Source organism: Pseudorca crassidens, chromosome X (assembly GCF_039906515.1).
Source record: "Pseudorca crassidens isolate mPseCra1 chromosome X, mPseCra1.hap1, whole genome shotgun sequence".
NCBI classification, from domain to species: domain Eukaryota; kingdom Metazoa; phylum Chordata; class Mammalia; order Artiodactyla; family Delphinidae; genus Pseudorca; species Pseudorca crassidens.
The window spans coordinates 134445134-134470858 of record NC_090317.1 but is presented as its reverse complement, the minus strand read 5'-3'; positions in this window follow the sequence as shown (position 1 = coordinate 134470858).

Below are 25725 nucleotides of genomic sequence, written 5' to 3'. Positions count from 1 at the left end.
TTTGATAAACAGCAGAGGCCACGGGCTGCTCCAGGCGTGAAAATGAATGAGGCAGGCGCTGCCCCTCAGCCACGGGGGAGAAGAAGCCCCTTGATCCTTAAATGTTTTGATGTGGTTTGGAGGGACATTTGTAGTCAGGTACCTTGTAGACACGAGGTGGGGAAAGCTACAAAGACTTGCTGGGGTTGAAGAGGAAGGCTTGCATGTGGCCCAGGGAGCCCCGTGCTTGGGAGAGAGCTGCATACAAGCCTGGAGTTTTGAGCTGACCTGAGTTTGCAAGGCTGCCCTCTCACCAGCAGGGTATAGCTGCTTGGACGTTGCCTGGTCAACAAGCATGGCCGCCCACGTGCTGCCTCCTTGCTCAGATTCAAGGCTCCAGTGAGCGTGACGAGGTCAGGCCGCCCTTGTGTGAACCTGCAGGAAACTGCTTGGGGTGACCTCCACCTTGCCAATTAACATCTCAAGAAATGTTCATCCAGCAGGAGACATCCTGGCAGGGCAAGAGTGATCTGAGGTCTTGGATGATTTTAGGAAAAATCGATTCCATAGCTCCACATCCGTATTTCTGTCGTTTTATGTCTGGAAGAGGGGATGGGTGGTGGGTATCACTGCAGCCTAATGAATAGAATATGAGAAGTAAAAAGTGAGATGTGTCACCAATTATGTAAACATGTCATCTTTGTTTTGTCAATAAGCATTACAGGGAGACATCTTTTCCTCATGGAGCATCCCCGTCTCCAGCCAGAAGAGGGGAGAGGGCCTGTTGGAGGGCTCGGCTGTCTGTCGAGAAGTGATCACATGCCGCGCGCGCAGAGGGTGGGGTGAGCATCTCTGGAGGGGCTCCTAATCATCCTTGGCACCGGCTGTCAGGAAGACGGCTTTGGAGCAGAGACGTAGCCCATTAGGGATGAAGCAGCAAATGATGGAAACAAATAGGGTCTTAATCTCCCCAGAAAGGGGGCTCCGCGGGCTGGCCTGGGAGGCAGGGTCCCTGAGCAGCGGTGCTGTGGCTGGCAGGGCTGTCTGCATTCCAGGCCGAGCCCCAGAACCGGGTGTGTGGGCCTTCGTGGGCCAGGTGCGTGGCCGGGCTGCGGGTGCTGTGGACTCCCAGCCCCTTCTGGAAAGGTGAACCGTCCAAAGCACGTGGCAGCTGTGGTTAAAGGCCACTTGCTCATGCTCTGTGGAGCTAACTACTTCTAGCAGGGGTTTTGTGGGGGTTTTTGTATCTGGGGAGAAAACGCTGGCCTTTTTCCTGAATGTGCAGTAGACTTGGCCATGACCCCGAAGAGCTCTGGCCTTTGCCTGGGGACTCTGGGAGGTCTAAACCCTTTGGATGTCGTGCCCGATGGGAGCGTCTTTGTCTTTAGTCCATTTGTGCTGCTGTAACAAAATACCATAGACTCGGGGGTTACAAACAACAGACGTTTATTTCTCTAAGTTCTGGAGGCTGGAGGTCTGAGATCCTGGCGGGGGGCAGATTCTGTGTCTGGTGAGGACCTGCTTCCTGGTTCATAGACCACGTCTCCCTTTGTCCTCATGTGGAGGAAGAGGGGAAGGCACTCTCTGGGGTCCCTTTTCTAAGGACACTGATCCCATCCATGGGGGCTCCACCCTCATGACCTCATCACCCCCCAAAGACCCCACCTCCTGACACCATCCCACTGGGGGTTAGGGCTTCAACATATGAGCTTTGGCGGGGGGTGGGGGGTACACACACATTCAGAACATACTCGTCTTTGCCTGGGGAGGGGGGCTTGGGTCACCCTGGGTAGTCTTGGCATGGGGGAAAGCCATGCCAAATGGTAACGATAGGATTTAGGGTGGGGGACTGGGTCATGCGGTATCAGATGACCTGGAGGCTGAGATTAACCATGTGAGCAATTGATCAATCAATTGATTGAATAATCAATCGACTGATCATGCCTACCTGATGGAGCCCCCGGGGAAACTGAACCCTGAGGCTCCACTTCGATACCACTTATCCTGGGGGGTGTGGCAAAGTCAGTCAAGAGACCTCTGAAAATCAGCTGCAAGCAGCGAGTTTGGGAAGTGCCTTTAAAGATTTACGGTGCCCTGAAGCGAAGCACGTGACTGCTGTAAAATAAATGAAGCTACTCAGCATTATTCATCACCACGAGGTGGAAGAAACCCAAGCGCCCACGGATGGGTGGATAGGTAAACAGAATGGGGTCCATCCACACAGTGGAATATTACGCAGCCTTGAAAAGGGAAGGAGATTCTCACACAGGCTACCACGTGGATGGATCTTGAGGACATTATATTTGGGGAAATAAGCCAGTCACAGAAGGACAAATACTGTGTGGTTCCACTCACAGGAAGTCCCTAGAGGAGTGAAATCCACAGAGACAGAGAGCAGGAGGGTGGGGCCAGGGCCGGGGGAGGGGGATGGAGAGTGAGTGTTTCATGGGGACAGAGCCTCAGTTTGGGAAGATGAGAAAGTTCTGGAGACGGATGGTGGGGATGTTTACACAACAAAGTGAACGTCCTTAACGCCCCTGAACCGTCCACGTTCTGTGTCTTTAACCACAATGTTTCAAAACTTTAAAAATACAACAAAGGAGGCTACTAAAACGGGAAGAGGCCAATCATGTTCTGCCTCTTTGCTTTAGATTCTCCAGCAATGACTCACACGTCAGCTGTGATGTCCCAGTGGAAAGCTTTACTGCAAACCCACATGTTCAGATAAAGGTGCAGATTTGATGGCCCGGGAAGGTGTGTGTGTGTGTTGGGAGTTGGTGGGGGTGATGGGGACTAACTATCTTGATCACTCTGTGAAAAGCCCCTTTGGTGTAGGGTCTTCAAGAGGCAGCCCTGAGATGGTTAAGCCCCCAAAGTTGACTCAGTCCCTCCCAGAATTGGCCCAACTCTCCCAAGTGTTTTGAATTTGGGTAAACCAGGAATAGGTGACATCTCTGTATCTTATCTCTGACTCATCTCTGTATCTCTGAAGAACTACCAAATGTTTGCTGTGGCTCAAGATGGACATAGATAATTCCGTGTGGGTGGAAGTCAAAGTCTGACCTCTGTCCAGAAAAGGAGTTTTGAGTCAAGGAATCTAGGGTCACCTTTCAGAGGGTCCCAGTGCCACCTTGGAAGCCACTTCAGGGGTGAAGCCCTCTGTCTCCGTTCAGGGGGAGACCACTGCCTTCCCAGGGGAGATAATCCCAGCCCCCCCGTTGTCTAGGAGGATCTCTATGGAAACATAAATCCCGTTTGACAGAACTCCAAAGCAAGGATACTGGTGGAAAACCACAGAGGAAAAGGGTTTCACCCTAAAACTTGTGAAATAGACAAGGAGGAATTTGAAAAACCCACCAAACACCTCCATGTAGTTTTAAAACAAGGGTTGCAGAGGTATAAATTACATATCATGAAATTCACTGTTTCGAACAAAGAGACAATTTGATACTTTTTGTAAATTTTCAGCCATCACTACAAATCTAATTCTGGAACATTTCCATAACCTCCCCCCAAAAAGGAACTAACATAACCATTTGTAGTCATTTCTCTGACCTCTGCCCCCAACCCCCAACCCCTAGGCAACCGCTAATCTACCTTCTGTCGCCAAGGATCTCCCTGTTCTGGACGGTTTATCGAAATGGAATTATATAATAATATGTGGCTTCTTGTGACTGGCTCCTTTCACTGAGCACAGTGTTTCTGAGGTTTATTCAAGTTGTAGGCTGTGTCAGTGCTTTATTCCTTTGTGGTTGGATACCTTTCCATTTTGTTTATCATTCACCTGTTGATGGACACTTGTTTCCACTTTTGGGCTACCATACATAATACTGCTGTGAACATTTACATGCAAGTCTTCATGCAAATGTAAGTTTTCATTTCTCTTGGGTAAACACCTACCAGTGGAATTGCTGGGTCAGATGGTAACTTTGTGTTCAACTTTGGAAGAAACTGCCAATGAGTTTTCCAAAGTGGCTGCCGCCAACGGTGTGTGAGGGTTCCTGTCTCTCCACATCCTCACAAATACTTGATACTATCCGTCTTTTGACAAATTATAGCCCTTCTTGTGAGTGTAAAGTGGTATCTTGTGGTTTTAATTTTCCCTGATGACTAATAGATTTTAGATTCCCAATCTCAATAGTTCTGAAACAGAGGCTGAGATTCTTTCATGGTATAGGTTTCTGGCACCGACTTTGGGATTTAAATGATTCGAGTCAACTGGTTTCTTGTGTGCCTATTGTTCCCCCAGGGAAATTGCTTATCTACTCCCACCAAAGAGTAAGGAGAAGTAATGAATGAGGTAAATTCCAGGTGTGTCTGAAGAGTCCAGTGCGACTTTATTATTTTAATCTTCTTGATGGCAAAAGCCACTGGCTGGATTTGGTGGTGACCTGCTTCCCTGCCAGTGCTGGAATCTTTCTGTTCCTGATGGTGGATTTCTGTGGTTTCTGCTCTTAATTCCATTGCCACGGTTTAGAGGATTGAACTGCCTGCCTGAAGGCTCTGTATTTCCAAACTGCACTCATCAGCCATTCATAATTCCCAAAGATGTCTATGAAATGTGCAACTCCCCGGGTTAAATGCCGCACCTGTATTGTGTAAGGGACAAGAGTGTTTCTGTCCGTTGCCAGAGCCAGCCCAGATCCCTAAAGTAATTATGCAGCCGTCACTCGCGTCCAAGTTTATTTTCTGCTCACACAGAGGTTTCTCTGGGTGCACCAGTTATTTCCCCAACAAATTTCAACCATCCCTATTTATCTCCTCAGGCAAAGAAAATGCAAGGTTCTTAAGAGATAATACCTACCCTACTTTTACTGACAAATAAGGTGAGTTTTCACCTGTTTAAAAATTCCCTGTATGACAAGACACCCATTTAAACTTTATATGATTTAAAAGTAGATTGCCCTATCTATTGCCATAAACAAGGGCACACAGAATTCCTGGATGATGATAAATTTTGGGAGGGATCCCAGCTTTCAAAAACCCAGAGTCTAATAATAATCTAAACATAATCTAAACATACATACACAACTTTTTCTTACATGTCTATCCATCCATCCATCTATCCATCCATCCATCCATCCATCCATCCGTCTCTCCATTCTCTACCCATATACTCATCTATCCATTTACCCATCTAGCCATCCGTCATCCATCCACCCATCCACCCATGCATCCTTCTATCAATCCGGTCCTGACTTGTGGGTAAGAGAAGCTGGCAGCCCCAGCAGTACTGATGGGAATGGAAGTACCAAGAGGACACAGTCACCTAGCAACCAGCCCATATTTCCTCCACTGCTCTGGGATGACCCACCCTCCAACCTGCTGATGAATCTTCTCTCTTCTGTCCAAACCAGTGATTCCCTAACACTGAGCTACTCAAAGCACTAAAAATGTATAAAATGCAGACGGGTGTACAAAATCTTACGTCTCATCAAGAAACAACTGTCAACCTTAAGATGTATTCATTAGATTGACAAAGCAAGATTCACATTTGAAAGGCATTTCTCGCCCTGCTCTCCTTCCTCCAGGGAGCCCTCTATGGTTGCGTGGGTCCTGCTTGCCAAGACTGGAGTTGGTGTTGGTTTGAGCATTCCACTTTCCCAGTTGTTTACACAGAGGATAGCTAGTGCCTTGATGGCTTTCCCAGCATATTCTGCTCCAGCACCTGGGCTTAGGAAACATGCTTCCTGCTTTGGTATATCTCCCCAATTTCCCACCTTCTCTCCTGCAAACACACAGACACACACACACAGACACACACACAATGTGTAAATCGTTTATGTGCATTTACAGTGTGCTTCCAAAGATGGCTTGCTATCCTCCATGAAGGAAGGAAATTAATATGTGTATATACACGTCTTTCTCTATATGCATATATGCACAGATTTACATATGTATATATGTGTGTGTATATATTTATATGTCTCTCTATACAAATATGCCCCTATATATGCATATGTTCATTCATATACAGCATGCATATTATATTTCTCTATATACAAATATGTATCTCTATATGCATATATTGATACATATTTTGCATGGGTATAAATACACAGCTACATATATGCAGATGTCTATATGCGTGTATATGTCTGTATACATGTATTCTCTCTCTCTGTAATTTTTACATATGTAGCTTTCTTTAAGGTATGGGAGTCTGCCTCAGAAGAGGACGTTTGTGTCCAACGGCATGAGATTATACCAACAGTAGGACCTGGGCCCCGATCTCTGACTTCACAGGTGGGGTACCTGGATGTGGTTTGGGGTGGACGGGCTAAGAGCCCCAGATGATGCGCTGATTCTTAAGACTTCGAATCTGCAAACTTTGCAGCCACATTTTCTCCATAACCCAGCATGCAGTGGGCGACTGGAAGAGGTTACCTTGCTATATGAGGTGAGGAGTCAGGATGGGGAACTCCAACAAGGGGCGAGGAAGGCTCAGCTCACTGCTGGCCCTGTAATTTGCTTATCCTGGCCCTTGGTATCCATTGAGGGATTTCCGCCCTCCCTGCCTGTGGACGCCTTTTATCTCCCTCCTAGCCTCTTTTACACCTTTCCTGTCTTTTCTCATGGGCTTAACATTGAATTCAGTGCAATGCAGTCTGTACTACAAAGTTCAGGGGTGCAGGTCCTTCTGGGGGTAGCGCGTGGCCTTCTGCACTTACGCTCCTGGGTCTGTGTTGACTGCCTTTCTTTTGCGAAGAGATGGTGAGCAGAGCCCCCGGGTGACGGCCGTGTCTGATTCACTCATGCAGCTCCTGGTCCGGTCCCCGCTAGACAATCATCACTTCTTTTACTGATATAAACAAGTAACGTGTTGGGAATATAGAGGTGGGATCATGTTTGTCCCTTGCTTTCTTCCTTACCCCAGAGCCTAGATTCCAGGAGAATGCAGACTGTCGGTTAGTAGTATTTTTATAGGTGGCATTTGGAATCACCATGGAATTCTATGTTATTAAGCCTCTCGAAGACAATAGGAAAGTGACATGCATCACATGTCAGATGCTTTAGATCGTTGATGTGAGCATTTCAGAACGCACAGGGCTGCACGGCTGGTGACGGCCGAAATCATTTTAGGGGCACGTAGACATGGCCTCATATGATGTGATTTTGAAAGAGATGATTGAGGTGAAATTCACATAATGTACAATTAATCATTTTAAAGTGAACAATTCGGGGACATTCAGCAACAGAACACTTTATCACATTCACAGTGTTGTGTATCCACCATCTCTGTCTGGTTCTGGAACATCCTCATCCCCCAAAAGAGACCCCGTCCCCATGAGCAGTCACTCCCCAGCCCCTGCCCCAGCCCCTGACAACCACTAACCTACTTTGTGTCTCCATGGATCTGCCTGTTCTGGGTGTTTCCTATCAATGGAACCACACACTGTGTCCTTCTGAGTCTTTGTGTGTCTCGTTATCCAGTTTTTAGATAAGGAAAGAGGGGCTCAGGGAGGTCACCAGTCCTAAAGCCACCCCTGTGGGATGTGGAACACTGAAGCTTGACCTCCATGCCGTATAGATGCCCTAGCTGTCAAGCGAGTCATAGCGCTGTCTGAGTTACTTTCCTCCCCCAAATGCACAGAACTGAGGCTCCATTCTTGATCCCTCGCGATGGTGAATTTTATGTGTCAACTTGGCTGGGCCATGGCACCCAGATAGTTGTTCAGCCATTATTCTAGATGTTCCTGTAAAGTTATTCCTTAGGCAGGATGAACACTGGAATCAGTTGACTTTCAGTAAAGCAGATTGGCCTCCATGGTGTGGGTGGGCCTCGCCCAATCAGTTGACGGTATTAAGAGCCAAAGGACCAGCCTCCCTCGAGGAAGAGAGATTTTGCCTCCACGTGGCCTTTGAACTTGAGCTGCAGCATCAGCTCTTCCTGGGTCTCCAGACTCCTGGTCTACCCTACAGATTTTGGATTTGCCAATCTCCACGGTCCCTTGAGGCAATCCCTTAAAATAAATCCCTCTCTTGCCATGTACACATGCACACACATCCTATCAGTTCTGTTTCTCTCAAGAACCCTGACGGATACAACCCCTTGCTACACAGATCAGCTAAGTTGGCTTCTCACTGGGAACTTTTACAAAGCAGCCGTGCGTCTAACAACAAGAGAGGGAAACGCCCCACTTGAAACGCGTTGTCAACAGCCTGATCTCAAGCTTGGATTTCCTATGTGCTCTGACAGAATCCAGAATCCCAAAGTCTGCCCGAAGCCGCCTAGTTTCACCAGTGACACAGTCAGTCCTCGAATCTGCTGCACTTTGGGGTCTCGGTCACCGTGGAGGAAGCAGCTTGGGTCCAAGTTGGGCGCTATCTCAGGTCATGCCGACAGCCTGGGGTTTGTGAAATGTGCCAGAGATGCCGTTTGTACATCAGCGTCTTGCCTGGGAAGAAGGAAGGCAGTTGTGCCAGTGAAGCTACATTGGAGTGTTGAAAGCCCTGCCGTGACCCTCGTACATACCCCCCATTGTCCGCACCTTTTGGCTCAAGTATGACAGGGAGCCCCAGCTGTGGTCTCCGAGCCCAGGCGAGGTCCAGTTTGCAGACGCACCTGTTTTTCTCTGCGTCCCTGTGCCTGCATTTTTGCCAAGTGCCTTTCGTGCCACTTGCATGCGGAGGTGCTTGGGGCCTGAACCCAGCATGACCTTGAGACTCTGTGTCTTTGTCCTTTGAACTAGAACTGCCACGGGAGTTTGGGGTCCCCAGGAGTCTGGTGTGTCAGACCTGGGTGTCAGGACGTGAAAGAGATGTCTGGGCAGGAATGAGGATTTTCTGGCACAGGTTCTTCCTCGCTTTGCCCCCCACCACTGCCCAAATCTGTGCTGTGCTGAGCGCAACACAGTGCATTTGGTTGGAAAAAGTCAGAAGTGTTTGGCGGGGCGCGGTGGGCGGCAGTGTTCGCTTCTACAACCTATGAAGCCTCAGGGGAAGCAGGGGGAAAACCCCAAATCGAGAGAAGGCTGGGTTCAGTTCTTCCCCCAATAACCTTGTTAGTAGCCACATGGACTCGCCAGTCGCCTTGGGCCAAAAGTTACGTTTCTCATTCATATACATGAGCCTCCCCCGCTTTCCGTAGCGATTCTTGTCGCCGGTGCCGAACTCTGCACGGCTCTTCCCACATCTTTTGTTCCCACCCCCCGTACCGTCCTTGTGAATCTGAGGCACAACTGTCACTTCTCGTTTCGTGAACTAAACGTATGAGGATTGATAGGGCTTTCTACCTAATGCTGTTATCCGAACCGGGTTTGTTGATTTAATGAACAAAACATCACATCGCGTCTCCCTTCTCTTGACGTCTGAACCCACGGCAGCTGCTGGCGGCAGATTTCCTGAAACGGGGGTGCTGGATTCACTAATTTAATTTGCCTGTTATCCAAAAATAAAAGCAGAGGCACACACCTCCTCTGACTGAATACATTATCGAAATTTGTTTTTTTAAAGTAGACATCCCAGGAGCCATTGTATCGTGGGACTCGGGGCGCCGGGCAGCAGGACCCATTCTGACTCAGGGACCACAGTTCATTTAGATGCGAGATAAAAAGCTCCCCTATCAGACATGAGCTTTCTGAACGAGCTACATAATCGCCCTGTGAACATATCGGACCGAAGGAGGGCCAGAAACCTTTACTTCTTATGCCTTGCCAAGTTCAGGGGCAAGCAAGGTAGCTCAGGTCAGAAATTCACTTTGCACAAGTGACAGCTGGTCATCGGCAGACCCATTGGCTCCGAAGCCAATTCATAATTATAAAGTGTGCATGAGGCTCGAACCCTCCAGTGGCGGGGTGGCGATGTGGGCAGAGGGGAACGCATGTGCGTCTCGCGTGTCTGCGAGCCCTGCCTCTCCCGGAGGAAGGTACCAGCAGACCCCTTTGCATGGATGGGTCTCCTTGGGGCTGGTCCTGGGGAGCAGGGATGGCTGGAGGCTGGGATCCCCTGGGCTCCATCAAAGGCTCATTCATGCCTGGCACCCTGTTTAGGCGGAGTGGCTGCATCCCCGGCGTGACTGAGACCACAGCCGATGCTCACAGACTGTGGAGAGAAAACACAGACTGTGTGCGTGCTCTGTGACAGTGCGGGGCTCTGAAGCCCGTGGTTGGAAGACCCAGTTGTGAGAGTGTCTGGCAATTAAAAATAATTGGGAAGCAGGTTTCTCTCAGCCCTTCCAAGAATGCCAGCTACCATATAATGATGTTTCATTAGATATGCTGAAAGCTGTGTGCGCCGTATGGCAGTGGCAATTAAGGAGGATCATAGGGGGGGGAAGAAAGAGAAACATTAAAAATACCCCGGCTAGGATGAGCCATGCATTTAATGGCCACTTCATTAACTAATTGATTTCTTATTAGTTACAGGGAGAAGCCCCGGTTAGAGGCTTCTGCACACGTAATTAGCAGCGTTTACACAATTAGCCACTTGCTCATTTGGTAGCTAAACATTCTTGGAATCGACCGCGGCAGCCTCGCTCTGGGCCATCCGGCTCGCTCTATTTTATTTTTCTTGCTAATATTGGCTTAACCTGCGAATCAAAAATTCTCTCCCCCCGGGCTTCGCCATGTTTAATCACAATGTTAAACACACAGAAATCGGCGCCGTCATCCAGGCTGAGAGGGGCTGGTGCTCCTCTCTGTCCCTGATGCTCCAATTCTTTGATGCATCTCGTAAAGCCGATACCCTCCACTGATGGAGTCGTTGCTGGATGGCTGTTTCCCCCCAGTTCCCACCCCCCTCCATCCAGCACTCTTTGGATTTGTGTTCTGCAGCTGGCAGACAGAACAGCTGGAAGCTTGTCCACACGTATCTTTTCTGCCTAAATACTGGGCAACACCTCTGGGGTATCTTGCTGGAATCTGGATTTTGGACACCGCTGTCTTTCTCTCTCTGACATAGAGATGGATTTGGTAGGAGACTGGCCACTGACACGCTGTGTAGACCTCAGCAAACCTTTTCTCGTGGGCGTCTGAGGGTGTCTATTGAAAGGAGTCCTGTTTTATCACAGGGGTGGGCTGAGTTTCAGGGAGACCCCTGGAAGCATTGGGGTCTCTGGTTTAAACACTGCCTTTTACTGTCTTACATTTCCCAGGGGGCCTCAGTCATGGGAGCCTCGGTGGGGACAGGTGTGATCCAGGATCTTCGAGGTACAGATGATGCTGTTGATAGGAAGGTTTAAATGTCGAGTGATTTCAGGCCAGGCTGTTTTGATGATGTGTTGGTTGCCTCCTGTTACGGGAGGGATCGTGTCCCTGCAAGTTCACATGTTGAGTCCTGACCCCCAGGACCTCAAGATGGGGCTGTATTTGGAGCTGTGGGTCTTTAAGGAGGTGATGAAGGTAAATGAGGTCACCAGGGTGGGTCCTGATCCCATAGGACTGGTGTCCTTATAAGAAGAGGAGGTCAGGACACAGACACACACAGAGGGACGACCCTGTGAGGACACAGGGAGGAGACGGCCGTCTACATGCCCAGGAGAGAGGCCTCAGGAGGACCCAGCCCTGCCCACACCTGGATCCCAGACTCCAGCCTCCAGGACTGGGAGACCACAGATGTCTGTTGTTTGAGCCCCTAGCCTCTGTTTTTATTATGGCAGCCCCAGCAAACCCTTAAACCTCTGTTCCAGTGTTCACAGCTCCTCCCAAGGACAAAAGGTGTCTGTCCCCAGACCCCTTCACATGGAAACTCCTCTACCACCAGGACCTGTGTAGCCACCTGCTCAGAGAAGGGGCCCGAGGGGCCCTGGTTTCATGCAGACTCTGCCTTCAGCCAATCAGAGAGGAGCTGGAGGGGGATTCCGCCACCTGTGACCGGAGCCCCTCCTGGGATGTGGGTGCCTGTAGATGGAGCCCCCTGGGCTTGCAGTGGAGACCCCACGACTGAGCTTGCTCCCTCGCCCAGGTCCGGGGACCACACGACTGAGCTCGCTCCCTCGCCCAGGTCCGGGCTATATGGGTTTCCTGGAGCAACTGTCACGAATGACCCCATCCATGAGGCTTAAAACCACAGACATCCATCCTCCCCCATCCTGGAGACCAGACATCTGAGGTCCAGGTGTCCCAGGGCCGCTCTCCCTCCGGAGGCTCCAGGGGAGGGTCCTTCCTGCCTCTTCCAGCTTCTGGGGGCTCCAGGCATCCCGGGGCTTGTGGTCTTATCCCTCCCATCTCTGCCTCTGTCTCTCCGGGGCTTCTCCTCTGTGTCTGTGTCTCTCCTCTTCTGTCTCTTAGAAGGACCCTGTCATGGGATGTAGGGCCACCCTCATCCAGGAGGACCTCACTTCAGACCCTTCACTTCATCACATCTGCATGACCTTATTTCCAAATAGGTCCCTATTCACAGCTTCCAAGTGGGTGTATCTTTTGGGGGCCACTATTCTACCCAGCGCCCTCGACTCCCTGTACCTGTGGCCCATCTGAGGACTGAGGGTCATGGTGCTGCCTTACAGGTGTGTGGCAAGGACCACACAGTTCATGAGCACAGGCACCAGGCACAGAGCTGGCCCTCAGAGCTCAGATTCTGTGAAGCTACGAAGCACCAGGACGCTCCGTGCCATCTCTGCCCCAAAGGGTGACAGGTTTTGTGTTCTGTCTTCCTGCCAAAGAACGCAGCACAGAGCCCCTCGAAGCCCAGAAAGGTGCAGGCGGGATGCGTGAGAAGACTCAGTTTCAGATGTTTAGTGAATAAAATTGTTGTTTTTAAATTTATTGGTTTTTTTATTTGTTTGTTTTGTTTTGTTTTACCATCTTCACCATTTTTAAGTGCACAGTTCAGTGATATTAAGTACGTTCACATTGTTGGTCGACCATCCCCACCATTCATCTCCAGAACTTATTCATCTTCCCACACTGAGACTCTGTCCCCATTAAACACCAACTCCGCAACCTCTGGTACCCACCGTCTTACTTTCTGTCTCTGTGAACTTGACTCCTCTGGGGACCTCCTATGAGTGGAATCAAACAGTATTTGTCCATTTGTGACTGGCTTAGTTCATGAGCATAATGTCCTCAAGAATGATCCATGTCATAGCATGTGTCAGAATTTCCTTCCTTTTTAATGTGGAATAACATTCCATTGTATGGATGGACCACTTTTCGTTCATACATTCATCCACTGATGGCCCCTTGGGTAGCTTCCACCTTTGGGCTACTGGGAATAGTGTTGCCATGAACATGGTATACAAATACCAAATATTTTATAAAGTTGCACAGTTGCAAGAAATTTTATCTTTATTTCACAGGAGTCATCCTCCCAGCAGAGATATATCCTATTTTATCTGGTGGATAAAAATAACATCTGTTAGATAAGTCCTAAGGAATTTATGTTTTCTTTATGGGAGTTAAATCCAAGATGGGAGCAGCCTTTCTACATTGAAGGTAAAACACTTGTGCTGAGAATGAAAGATAGTCCAGAAGTGCCCATAAAGTTTCTGGAGCCAGGCAGACATGTGTGGGAGCGTTAGCTTTGCTACTGATAAACATCTCATTTTCTTGGCTGGAAAACGAGGACAGTATCTCCCTGTGGGGTCACCGGAGGCTTTACCAGGTGACTGGTTTTGCACTCAGCGGGAGTTTGGTAAACAGTCATTAACCTGCAGCCTTGCCCACTATTCAGATGGACAAGAGGCTTCACCTTGGAGAGGCTGGACTTTGAATGTCTCAGTGGGTGTGGGGGGAGAGAGAAGATTTCCAGGAGAGAGGAGGAAGAGGGACTGTCTGGGAGGTAGCAGGCATGCTGGGGCATGAGTTCCTTTCTTCTTGTTCCTTAGATGCCCAGAGATGCAGGTGGATATTCAGCTGTGCAAAGGGGCTGTGTATGCCTCCGTCTTCTCTTCCTCACATGCTGAATTCCGAACCACACCAGGATCCCTAGGAAATGCACACGAAGAGACTGAGGCTGGAGAGCCACTCTTGTTTACTGCATCTCATGCCCATCTACCAATCATGTTTCTCTGACCCAGAGAACCTATCACCTGAGCACAATTCTGGGAAATTATTTAGTCATACTCATGGTGAGATAATGGGTGAACACAGAAAAATTTTAAATGGTGCTTCACACTTATGAGGGACACAGGACTCTGTCAAGTTTGTTACTACAGGCATTGTATTATTTGCATTCTTAGGGAAGCTATGTCACACAAAAAATTGAGAATTCATTCATTCAATCACAGAACAGTGAGCCATGAATTGTTGCTTTAAAAAGTTCTCTCTCTCTCTCCCCAGATTTCTGCCTGAGATGTGTTTGCACCATTGGTCTGCCCTCTTGCAGCTTGGCCATCACTATGGGAAGAACCTTCCCTGGGCAGCTGGTAACCTCAACTCAGGACCCAGAATAAACATACATGGAGCTGAGCTGAGATCCTGACCTTATAACCCCAGCAATATGCACAGCTGCCTTTTGGCATGCCCAGCTGAGATCAGCCAACTAAAGTTGAGCAAACAAAAATAAATGATTATCCTTCTATACCTCTGAGCGTAGGAATGATCTGTTACATGGCAGTGGCTGACTGCTACAAGCTAGTTTGGAAGTTGCTGTGCTAGGCCCTTGGCTGGATGCAAAAACATGAAAATCCAACCCCACTCTCATGGAATTTGAAATCACCAGGAGAACTAAGATATGCACACAAATTAATAAGCCTGAGCTTCATGAAACTGCTAACATTTGACCATTTCTAACCTATGAAATTACAAATTCATATTCATTCAACCTAAAATTATTTTTAAAGAAATAGACCCACAAAAAAACACATAAAATATCTCTCCCACTCCATACACACACCCTCATGCACGTCCGTATTTACCAGGTAGAAAACAAAAGTGACAGTATAAATGTTATTAATTTAACCATACGATTGTGGAATTTAAAACTTGAAGCAACTTGAGGAATTATCTAGTCCACCTTATCTTTACACACAAAGAAATAACTGCAAAGATATTAAGTATCTACTGAAGTCAGAAAAACAGACATTAGCAAAGCCAGAACAGGAATCCAGTCCCATAATAGGCACTGTACCATAAATCTCAGCAAAAACACGAAATAGTATCAGACAGGGATATTCGGGAGCTGTGAATTAGAACTTTATAAAGTAATTCACTGCAGTTTGCTAAAATTCACTATTATAAAAATTTCACTAATTTTATTAAATAAGAATAATGCCAGTCTTAATGACTGAACAGCGGGTGTTACAGAGTATTGTAAAAATGGGCTTACTTTCAATACACAAAATATTGAACACTTCCAAAGTTTTAATGAATACTGTTTGGGTAGTCAATCTGATCATTTGATAGACAATTACAATTAATCCCATATTTTTAGAGGTTAAAAAAAATGCTTCTAAACTGTGGAAAGTCTCATTTTCTTAAGTAATTTCAACTTCTCCCCTGAAGTCTTCACACTATTAATTTATTCAGAGTCTTTTCTTAATCACCAACACGAAGATAAATTTCAGCCCAAATTCTGAATTTATGAGATCCTAATTAATAAGGTTTTATTGAAGAGACATCTTGTTCCTGAAGTAATTTTAATGTCATCATTGTCAATTATCTTGGTCGTCCAATAGTCCAAATGTAGCAAAGTTTAATTTATTTCTATGAAGCAACAAAAAGCAAAACACACACCCAAGAAAGATTCATTAAGGGGACAGAAATAAAATCATTCCAGCATCCATCTCGAGGCACTGAACCACCATTTCAAGGGCCACATCTATTTTTAAAGAAAATAAAATAAGGCTGGTGTTTCTCCTGATTCCTTCTCCTGGGACAAAACCACCAGAGGCATCCCTGGGCTGTGTCCCCTCCCCAAGGATGAGACAGAGCTTTTAGGATGATGACCTCAGGTTTTCTGTCCATCAGGCATTCTCTGTAGACTCGCTAATGGTAGAAGAAGACTACACTTACCCCATTAATGGTTTGGCTCCTGGATTTCTTTGGGCTTTGGGTTTTCGATTTGATGGATTTAAAAACAGCATAAAGCAATAAGACAGGCTGTGGGATGACACATAGCATGAAACTGTAGGAAAAAGTCTTAAATAATGGTTTGCAAATAGTATGTCAATTCCTTATTATTGTGGAGTCATGCATGTATCCATCATCCATCCATCCATCATCCATCCAACCTTCTGCAGGGGAGGAAAAATAATTTTCCCTCTACCCTCTGAGTTCTTGGCTGGGACTCCTGTGATAAAAGACAGACAAACAAGAGAAAAACAAACAGACGTGTATTAACACATCTACTTTGTGTATACATGGGAGAGACCCACAGAAAAGTGAGTGACTCAAGTGCTGGCTTAGAGCTCCAGCTTACATAGCATCTTCAACAAAGAACAATACATTTGTGGAGAAATGGAGGGGCAAAGGAAAGTAGTTTTAGGCTTCTAAGGACAGCAAAGAGTGGAAGGTTAACTAATGGTAGATAACGGCTGGTTAGTAAAGTAAGTTATGTGGGGCTCTCTGGTGCCATCTGTGGGCTGATAGGGTCTAAAGTTGTCTCTGATGATTAACTTTTGTCTTTCCTGGCAGACAAGGGAGGAGGGACACCTTGAAAATGTATGCCTTGTTTTTAGGCAAGTAAGGGAGTGCAGCGAGATTTATTGGTATCCACTGCTTCTCAACTGCCTTCAGCTCAAAATAATCCTTAAGGCAAAAAGCATAATATTTTGGGGTGTCATATTTTGCTGCCATTCACATCCATCTGTCTACCATCCATCCATCCATTCATCCAAACATCCATCCATCCATCCATCCATCCATCCATCCATCCATCCATCCATCCATCTATCCATCCATCCATCCATCCATCCAAACATCCATCCATCCATCCATCCATCCATCCATCCATCCATCCATCCATCCATCTATCCATCCATCCATCCATCCATCCATCCAAACATCCATCCATCCATCCATCCATCCATCCATCCATCCATCCATCCATCTATCCATCCATCCATCCATCCATCCATCCATCCAAACATCCATCCATCCATCCATCCATCCATCCATCCATCCATCCATCCATCTATCAGCATCTGTTTCATCCAGCACCTTACCAGGCATTGAGAATGCCAACAAGAGTGCCATCTTGCTTTTACCTTCAAATGAATTTATAATCTAATTTGGGACATGGGCATAGACCACAGACAAATAGAGCAAGACCTTGAGCTGGGACAGAGGGGAGGTGCAGAACCCATAAAAGGGGGTCACGTTAGGACATCAGAACACGAGCACTGGGTTCACAAAAACCTAGTGTTACCAAATCTAAATTCATACTGTTTGCTTCACAGCAGGCCAGTAAATTGAGAGACAAGGTGTTGGGGCAAGAAATAGTGACTTTATTCAGAAGCCAGCCGACAAAGAAGATGGTGGACTAATGTCCTAAAGAACCATCTTAACTTGGAAAAGAATTCAGGTGTCTTTAATGCTAAGGGAAAAGGGGAAACAGGAGGGTTTGAGATAAAAGGGTAAAAGCAGAGTGCAGACCTCTGGGAGCCACCTGGCTTTCAAGGAAAGTGTAACATTTCTTTGTGTTTCTGCTTGGTCATGTGGGCTGGATCACAAGGCTGCTGCAAAAACTTCAAATTGTTAACAGTTATTTTTACCCTATCCCCCTTATCTCTGCTTATGCTCAAAGTTTCTAGGCTGAAAGTGAATTTATCTATAACAAATAGTAGCTGTAACTAACCTGGGCCATGGGATCAGAACTTTCTTCAGGGAACTTAATGGGCTGTTTGGGCAGAAACAACATTTCTTTAATATTTAACTCTTTTTGTGCAGGGATAAAGTAATAGGATACATGAGCTGAAGAGTGAGAGAAGTAGTTTCAACGTGGTGTTAGTTCTGTTCTTCCTCCGTTACACTGGTCAGCCCCCCTCATCTCTTCTTATGACATGGCCCTGGAAGAATTAGTTATCTAACAGCTGTGACCCCATCACTCCATTTACACGGTTGCCACATTTAGCAGAGCGAATAAAAAGATACCCAGTTAAATTTGAATTTCAGAGAAGTTACAAATAATTTAAATACAAATCTTTGACATTCCAAAGATTGCACGTCATCTTGTATTTTATCTGGCGACCCTATTTATCTCTAAAATAGGGATCAGAAGACCTAATTTGTGAAAATTAAGTGAGATTAGCTTTGAAAACTGCTTTTTCTATGGGGACTCTAATTACTCATATATTGGGTCATGTGAGGTTGGTCCACAGTTCACTGATGCTCTTTTAATTTTTAAAGTCATTTTTCTCTCTGTGTTTCATTTTGGATAATGTCTATTCCATTGTTTTCACATTAACTAATCCTGTAATACTGACCTGTCCTCAATCCCATCCAGTGTTAATTTTTAAAGTATCAGCCATTATAGTTTTCTTCCGCAGAACTTTGATTTGAGCCTTTTTTGTATCTTCCAAGTCTTTCCTCCAGCTTTTTGCAGAAATTGACTACTGTCATAAGAACTGTTTTATTGTTCTCATCTTCTAATTGTAACATCTTTGTCAATTCTGGGTCAGTTTGAATTAATTTATTTTTCTCCTTATTATAGGTCATATCTTTTTTCTGCTTTTCATGTCTGGTAATTTTGGATTAGATGCCAGACATTTTTAGTTTTATCACGTGGGGTGCTGGGTATTTTTGTATTCCTATAAGTATCTTTGAGCTTTGCTCTGGGATGCAGTTAAGTCATTTGCACATAGTTTGAACCTTTCAGATCCTGACTCTTATGTTTTGTTGGGATGGACCAGAGCAGCATTTAACTTAAGGTCACTTTGTCCAACCTATTGAGGCAAGATCATTCTCACTATCCTACCTAATGTTCCGTGAACTACCAGGGTTTTCCAATCTGGGAGGTAAGAATAAGTACTTTTGGGGTTTGTGTGAGTGCCAGGCACTGTCTCCACTATTCATTTCACCTGGTCCTTTCCCTGACCTTGGATGGTTTCCTCACAGGCAGATGTGGATCAGTTCTCAGGTGACTTCCTGAGGTCTATCAGCAGGCAGCTCTCTGGGTGGCTTTCTCCTCTCTGGTTCTCTGTTCATCAAGTCTTGCTGCCTTGGTCTCCCCAGGCTCTCAACTCTGTATCCTCAATGCAGGGAGTCTCCCAGGTACCACCTGGGTTCCCTCCCTTCTGCCATTGCCTGGAAAATCTCTGAGGACTGTTAGTTGGGGCAATCACAGGGTTCACCTCACTAGTGTCCAATTTCTCTTGGCTCACTATCTTTCATTGTGCAATGTCCAGTGTCTCCAAAAGATGATTTCATATATTTTGTTCACTTTTTTAGCTGTTTCAGGTAGGAGAATAAATTGCGTGCCTATTATTCCATCTTGGTCAGAAGGAGAAGACTGCACCTTTTAAAAAAACTCCATAGTATTTAAAATCTCCTCTTTTTTAAAAAAGCCAACATGTCATAGTAGATATTGTTCAATGGACATCTACTATGTGCCAGATTTGGCTTACCTCATTCTTCTTTCTTCACGACCACTTTCTAAGATAAATATTACCTTTGTTTTTCAATGAGAGAAATGATGTCAGGCATAATCAATGGCTTTATCCAGAATTACCTTAACCAAGAAATGCTTCAGCCTGATTTGGTCTTGAGACTTTCTGAGGCTAACAATCTTTTCGCTACATCATTGGTTTCCTTGCATACGAATTTCTTGGGGGTACTTGTTTAAAATGAAGAAACCTCCAGGGGGTGGGGTCGGGGTGGGTGTATGTGACTATAAAGGGATGACATAAGGGAAATTTTAGGTGGGAGTGGGGCGTTTCATGGAACTACTCTGTGTCCTGAGTGTGACGATGTTTAGAGGTACCTAAACGTGTTAAAAGTCATGGAGCAGCACAACACTCACACACACACAAGTCAATTTTACTTCATGATAATATGAACTAAAATCTTTTAAAACAGTAAAAAAAATGCAGATTCCCAAGCCCTATTCCCAGCCTATTGAAATGCAATCTCTGGAGGTGAGGCCAGAGAATCTTTGTTCTAAACTGCATCCCACCCACATCATGAATCAACATCCCAAGTGTGTAAACCCTCATAGTGCATTAGTCGGAGGACAGATGTCTACAAAGTCGCACTTAATGAAAATATTTTTTTACCTACATCCGAATTCCCCAATCTTCACGGGAAGATGCACGATTTAAGTTTGTGACTCAACTTTCCTTGAAAGCTTCCTGCCCTTTTTTCTCTGCTCTGTGGTATTGGATCAAAAGCATCCTTTCATGATTTTTGCCACGTGGCAGTGCTTTTATGAAAAGAACACGCTCAAATCAAATGAATAAACCATCATGGACCACGCTGTCCAGATCCTTGCTTAGTTTAACAAAGCTTCTCTACATAGGTGCCTTCAAGCATTTCTTCAGGCGTTTCCTTTCTGCAAGGGGTTGGATGTGTTCAGATGAGACTGAAAGGGGATGGGGGGTAGGGGGAGAGTGCAAGTGAGAAGACAGGAAGCATGGATATTAGAGCAAAGCACACAGGTGGGCAGAGTCTGTGTCTGCACCATGCCAAGAACCTCGTGAAAATGAATGCTGATCTCAGTGACTCTGATACCTTAAACAAGGGCTTCTCCATTGCAGCCCCACGGGCATCGGGGGCTGGAGAACTCTCGGATGTGGGACGTCCTGTGCCCTGTGGGGTGTGGAACAGCATCCCTGGTCTCCACCCACCTAGTGCCAGGAGCACCCCCTCCCCCCAGTGTGACAATGAGAAATGTCCCCAGGCATTGCCGAGTGTCTCTGGGGGGCAGAATTACCCCCAGTTGTAAACCACTGGAACAGATAAATAGATTGATACAGATCAATAGATTAAAGATTAGATACATAGATATTGATGATATATAGATAGGTTAGATAAATAATAGATATAGATAGATACAGTTGGATGATAGAGTGATAGATGATAGGCAGATAGATAGATAATAGATAACACATAGATAATATGGATAGATATAGATAGATGATAAATTGATAGATAAATGATAGACATATAGATAGATAATAAATATACACTGATAATATAGACTGATAGATATAGATAGATAATGGATACACATAGATTATATAGATAGATATAGGTAGATGTAGTTATATGATAAATTGATAGATAGACGATAGACATATAGATAATAGGTATACACAGATAATATAGACTGATAGACATAAATAGATAATAAATGCATAGATACAGAGATGATACATTAAATAGATGATGCATATAGCTTGATAGATGTTAGACAGAGCTACCCTGACCCCCAATGACTGGCCCCATCTCCTCCTGCCACATGGGAAGTTACCTGCTTTCCACTATTGCAGCCACCGCCAGGATCACATTTTGTCATGTCTCCACAGAGACATGCTTTTTTGCTTTCTGTAAAGTTATAAAAATGTATTACAAAGGACAAAGGGAAGACTGCAGCAGAGGACAAATACCAGCATGTGTCACCATCACCCTTACAAGACAACTTACAGGGAGCAGAGCGCAGGCAACCCCACCAGCGATGGTCCTCACAGTGACTTGCTGAGCACTTACTCTGCATGATGTATTTGTGCCTTTCCTGCGAACGAGACCTCTGTTGCTGCAGCCTTGCTGAGAGCCTGCCTTTTCACGGACACATCGACGTCCATAAGCATCGTTCTGTGGTTTGCTTGGTGGTGTTTGCCCGAATGTGGGCAAATCAGAGGGGCGTCCACGCATAGAGTCAAAGTGGAGGACCAAAACCAGCCATGACAATATTGTGTTAGATTCAGGAGTGCAGCAAAGTGGTCCTGTTATACATGTGTATATTCTTTTTCAGATTCTTTTCCATTATAGGTTATTACAAGACATTGAATATAGTTCCCAGTGCTATTCAGTAAATCCTTGTTGCTTATCTATTTTTTGTATAGTAGTTTGTATCTGTTAGTCAACTATACTTCAGTAAAAATCACAGCAATGACACCTGTCTGATGGCTAACCGAACGCACGCTGTGTGATTTCTTATTTTGCCACGTGTGTTACTCCCGATCCTGGAACTAAGAAAATCTAATTGCGGGGATGACAGAACACACAGAGAAGAGCAGTTCACGCTGGGACTGTATAATGAGTGTTTTCGGTGGAATCTGGACGCAAATAGAGTCAACCGCCAGGACACCCAATTATGGGTGACTTTAACTATGTACCCATGGGAACTGAATCAGGCTCCGTGGGTACCAGCTCTGTGGCCGGATTATGTGAGCAGCTGTGGTACAACCTCGCTTCATTTCCGTGAAGTCGTCTTAATTGCAAGAGGGCTTGTGATAGGGTCTAACCCCATCAAGACCTTTTGGTGATGGTGGGCAATCTCTCGGCTACAAGCCTGATCGTTTACATGTGTGGTGGAATCACGGAAGTCAAAATAGACATTCCGAGGTTTATCCTGCACGCTGTCTGAGTCCTGTGCTCATCAGGAAATGCGTGTGTGAGCGGGACCCCATCCAAAAGCTTCCTGATGTGGTGACGGTCGAGGGGGGGAGGGATAGCTCTCCAGACCCTTAGGATGTACCCAGGAGCCAACCAGTCCCGAAGCAGACATTACAAATCAGCTGCAAATACCAAGGAGGGAACCAGGAGGAAATGCGGGGCAAAAGTGAAGTGAATGCTTGAGTTCTCCTAATACACTGCAGAAGTATCCGTTATGCTCCTTTATCTGCCTGGTTCCCCCCAAACCCAAGGAGCATATTGTATGCAAACTCACTGTCAGAAGTGGTGAAGACACCATATGCAGGAGAATGAAAATGATTAAAATAAAGCCTAAAAAAGAAAGAAAGCAAGAAAGCTTCTCAAAAGAAGCACAGCCAGCAAAGTGACAGAAGGAGAAGTACGTCCATGTGAGCAGAAGTGTGACCTTTCCACGCGAGTCAGAGGGTGTGGGGGTACCAACGTCCAGAGTGGACGGGATGGGGCGACTCCAGCTGGACGCAGGCGGCGTGGCTGTGCTCCTATAAATCACCGTGAATTGCATCTTCTGCGGACGGTTGTCCACTGTGATTTCAAAGTGTGTCCACAGACTCCTCACGCTCTTCACCGAGCAGACAGGTCTGTGACCGGAATGGCTCTCTTTGCTGGAAAGACCCCCATCTGCCTCGCCACTTTTGCACGTTCACTCGTGCTACTTGGGGAAACTATTCGGGTGGAAACATCGGACAGCCCTCAGAATGTCAAAGCTCATATTTGACTCGTGTGTGGTTTTATTTTTCCTACAAGTGCCAGGAGTTAGCATGAAAAAAAGTGTTTTGTACTTCCCTGGTGTCACAGTGGTTAAGGATCGCCTGCCAATGCAGGGGGCACGGGCTCAATCCCTGGTCAGGGAAGATCCCACGTGCTGCAGAGCAACTAAGCCAGTGCACCACAACTACTGAGCCTGCGCACTACAAGTACTGAGCCCGTGCTCCACAACAAGAGAAGCCACTGCAATGAGAAGCACGCGCACCGCAACGAAGAGTAGCCCCCGCTCACCGCAACTAGAGAAAGCCCACGCGCAGCAACGAAGACCCAAGGCGGCCAAAAATAAATAAAATAAATTTAGAAAAACATGTTCTAGTAGGACATAAGAATGAGTATCAGAGATTTCATACTCTAGGAGTTGGGGTAAGCTCTTTTTTTCCCCTTAGCACATGGCAGTTTTATTAGTAGATTTTTTCCCTCCATACGCTGTACATGTCTCCTCGGGAGTCTCCGTGCTTGGAGAATTCTTTTGACTTTTGCTCATGGATGTTTCGAGTAAGATAAGAACGAATTTGAGGCTGTCACACCCGGAGCCGGGTGCCCAGGATCTTCGGAACAGTATGTCTGAGGTCTACCTGAGCACACCTGTGTGTTCTGGTGACATGAAGGGGAATTATGCATGTTCTCCAACAGGAGGACCCATCCCCGTGTCTTTCACGGTCTGCTAGCAACATGCTCTCTTAACTGATGACCTGTCATGTCCCAGCGCAGATGAGTGACACGCCGGTCGGTGCCACCGCGGAGCGAGACGTGTCTGTCACTTCCCTGACAGCTGTGGTACGTTCTGACAAACACCTCCGGTCCTGGTGCATCGTGCTCCTCTTTGAGATCCAGGTGGCTCCCTTTGGTCCAAAGAGGAAGCAAAACGTGGCGGGGGGATCGCTTTCCCCAAGCAGAGACTTGTTACGCTGGGTCCCACCGTGTCGACACCACGGGGGAGTCAGAAGGCGACGGATGCCTGCAGAGAACACTTTTTCTTGTCATGCTTGGGAACACCCAGCAGCCCAGCGTGGAAACCAGAGCTGGAGTGTGGGCTTGGGGAGCCTCCTGGATATGGCCCAGAAGGATGCGAGGGGATCCAGACAGATGGAAGAAGAGGGAAAGTCGGCGGGGGTTTCCTTGTCCTACCTGCTGGTTGCCATGGAAACCAGGTGTGCCGAGCACTCAACAGCCTCTCGAGCCCAGTCCAACCAGAGCACCTGCAAAGCGGCCGTTAAACCCCAGCTGTTTCCCCCCCTTTCTGCACCAGATTTACGGTTCACAGCTGTGTGTTCAGAGCCCTCTTGGGTTCGCGTCTGTCTCCACGGCAGCCACGTGACCTCGGGCGTTGTGTCAATTTGCTAGAGCCGTCATAACAAAGTACCGCAGCCTGGGTGACCCAAACAACATACAAGTATTTTTTGAAGTCCTGGAGGCTGGACGTCTGAGGTTACAGTTGTGGGCAAGAGACACAGAGGTGAGTAAGGGAACCGTGGTGACAATGCTTGATGTAATGGGCCCAGGGTGCCTTCTCTTCCTTGTGAGGAGGGGACGGGAGGGCTCTGGAAGGGGGAGGGCGTTCGCTGATGACCTCTGAGCAGCCAGCCCCCTGACGCTCATGGCGGTCCCTTGAGATCGCTCTAACACCCATCGCGCAGCTGAAGAAGCGGAGGCTGAGGATGGGAGATGCCGTGCCCCAAGCCATGGCACCAGGAATGGAGGGAGCTGGGCTGACTCCAAGCCTATCCTCACAACGACAGCACCAAGAGATGCTGGCAACACGGCAGCGTCGGCCAACCTGAAGACGGCGCCTGGGTCTCCTTGCAAAAAAACCCAGAAAGAACAGCAGTGATGCAGGAAGGGCTGTGAGGCTGAGTAAGTGTCCCTGGGATGGGGGGTGGGCTGGGCGCAGGAGGCCCTACTCCTCATGACCTCGGTGTCCCCTCTGATGGACCACATCTCAGATTCCTGTCTTTTCTGGGGCTGGGGCTGAGGATGTAGGGTTTCCGACAGTATTTTCACATGTTCCCCTCGGTTTCCTAGGACCTGATGTGAAACATCTGCTTGGAGACACGTGCTTTGTGTCACACTTTTCTGCCCCCTGGAGAAGGTGCGGAGGGTCCCACAGACAGATGGAATGTATCAGGCCCTGTTCAGTGTTTGGGGCCGGCTGAAAGGGCCCCGAAATGACTTGCTGATCACCAGCGAGGGGGCCAGCATGGGTTCAGCACTGAACAAGGGCTCCCCAGAGCGAAGTGTGGGTCTGGGTGTAAGAGGGGCTGGAGGGCTTACATTCAAGGCCAAGACAAGGGCGTGGAGAAGCATGTGTGAGCGGGCGCCTTCCCCCAAGATGTTCTGAACTTGAGGGAGGTGTCAGGGGTCAGCATTCAGCCCCACAGTCAGACAGAGGACTTTGCTTTGTCCTTGGTGTTGCTTTAATGAGGCAAAGAGTTCCAGAAGATTTTGTGAATAGATGTAGCACAAGGTGTGATCAGATGGTTAAGTTCTACAGCATTGGGGCTGCAGG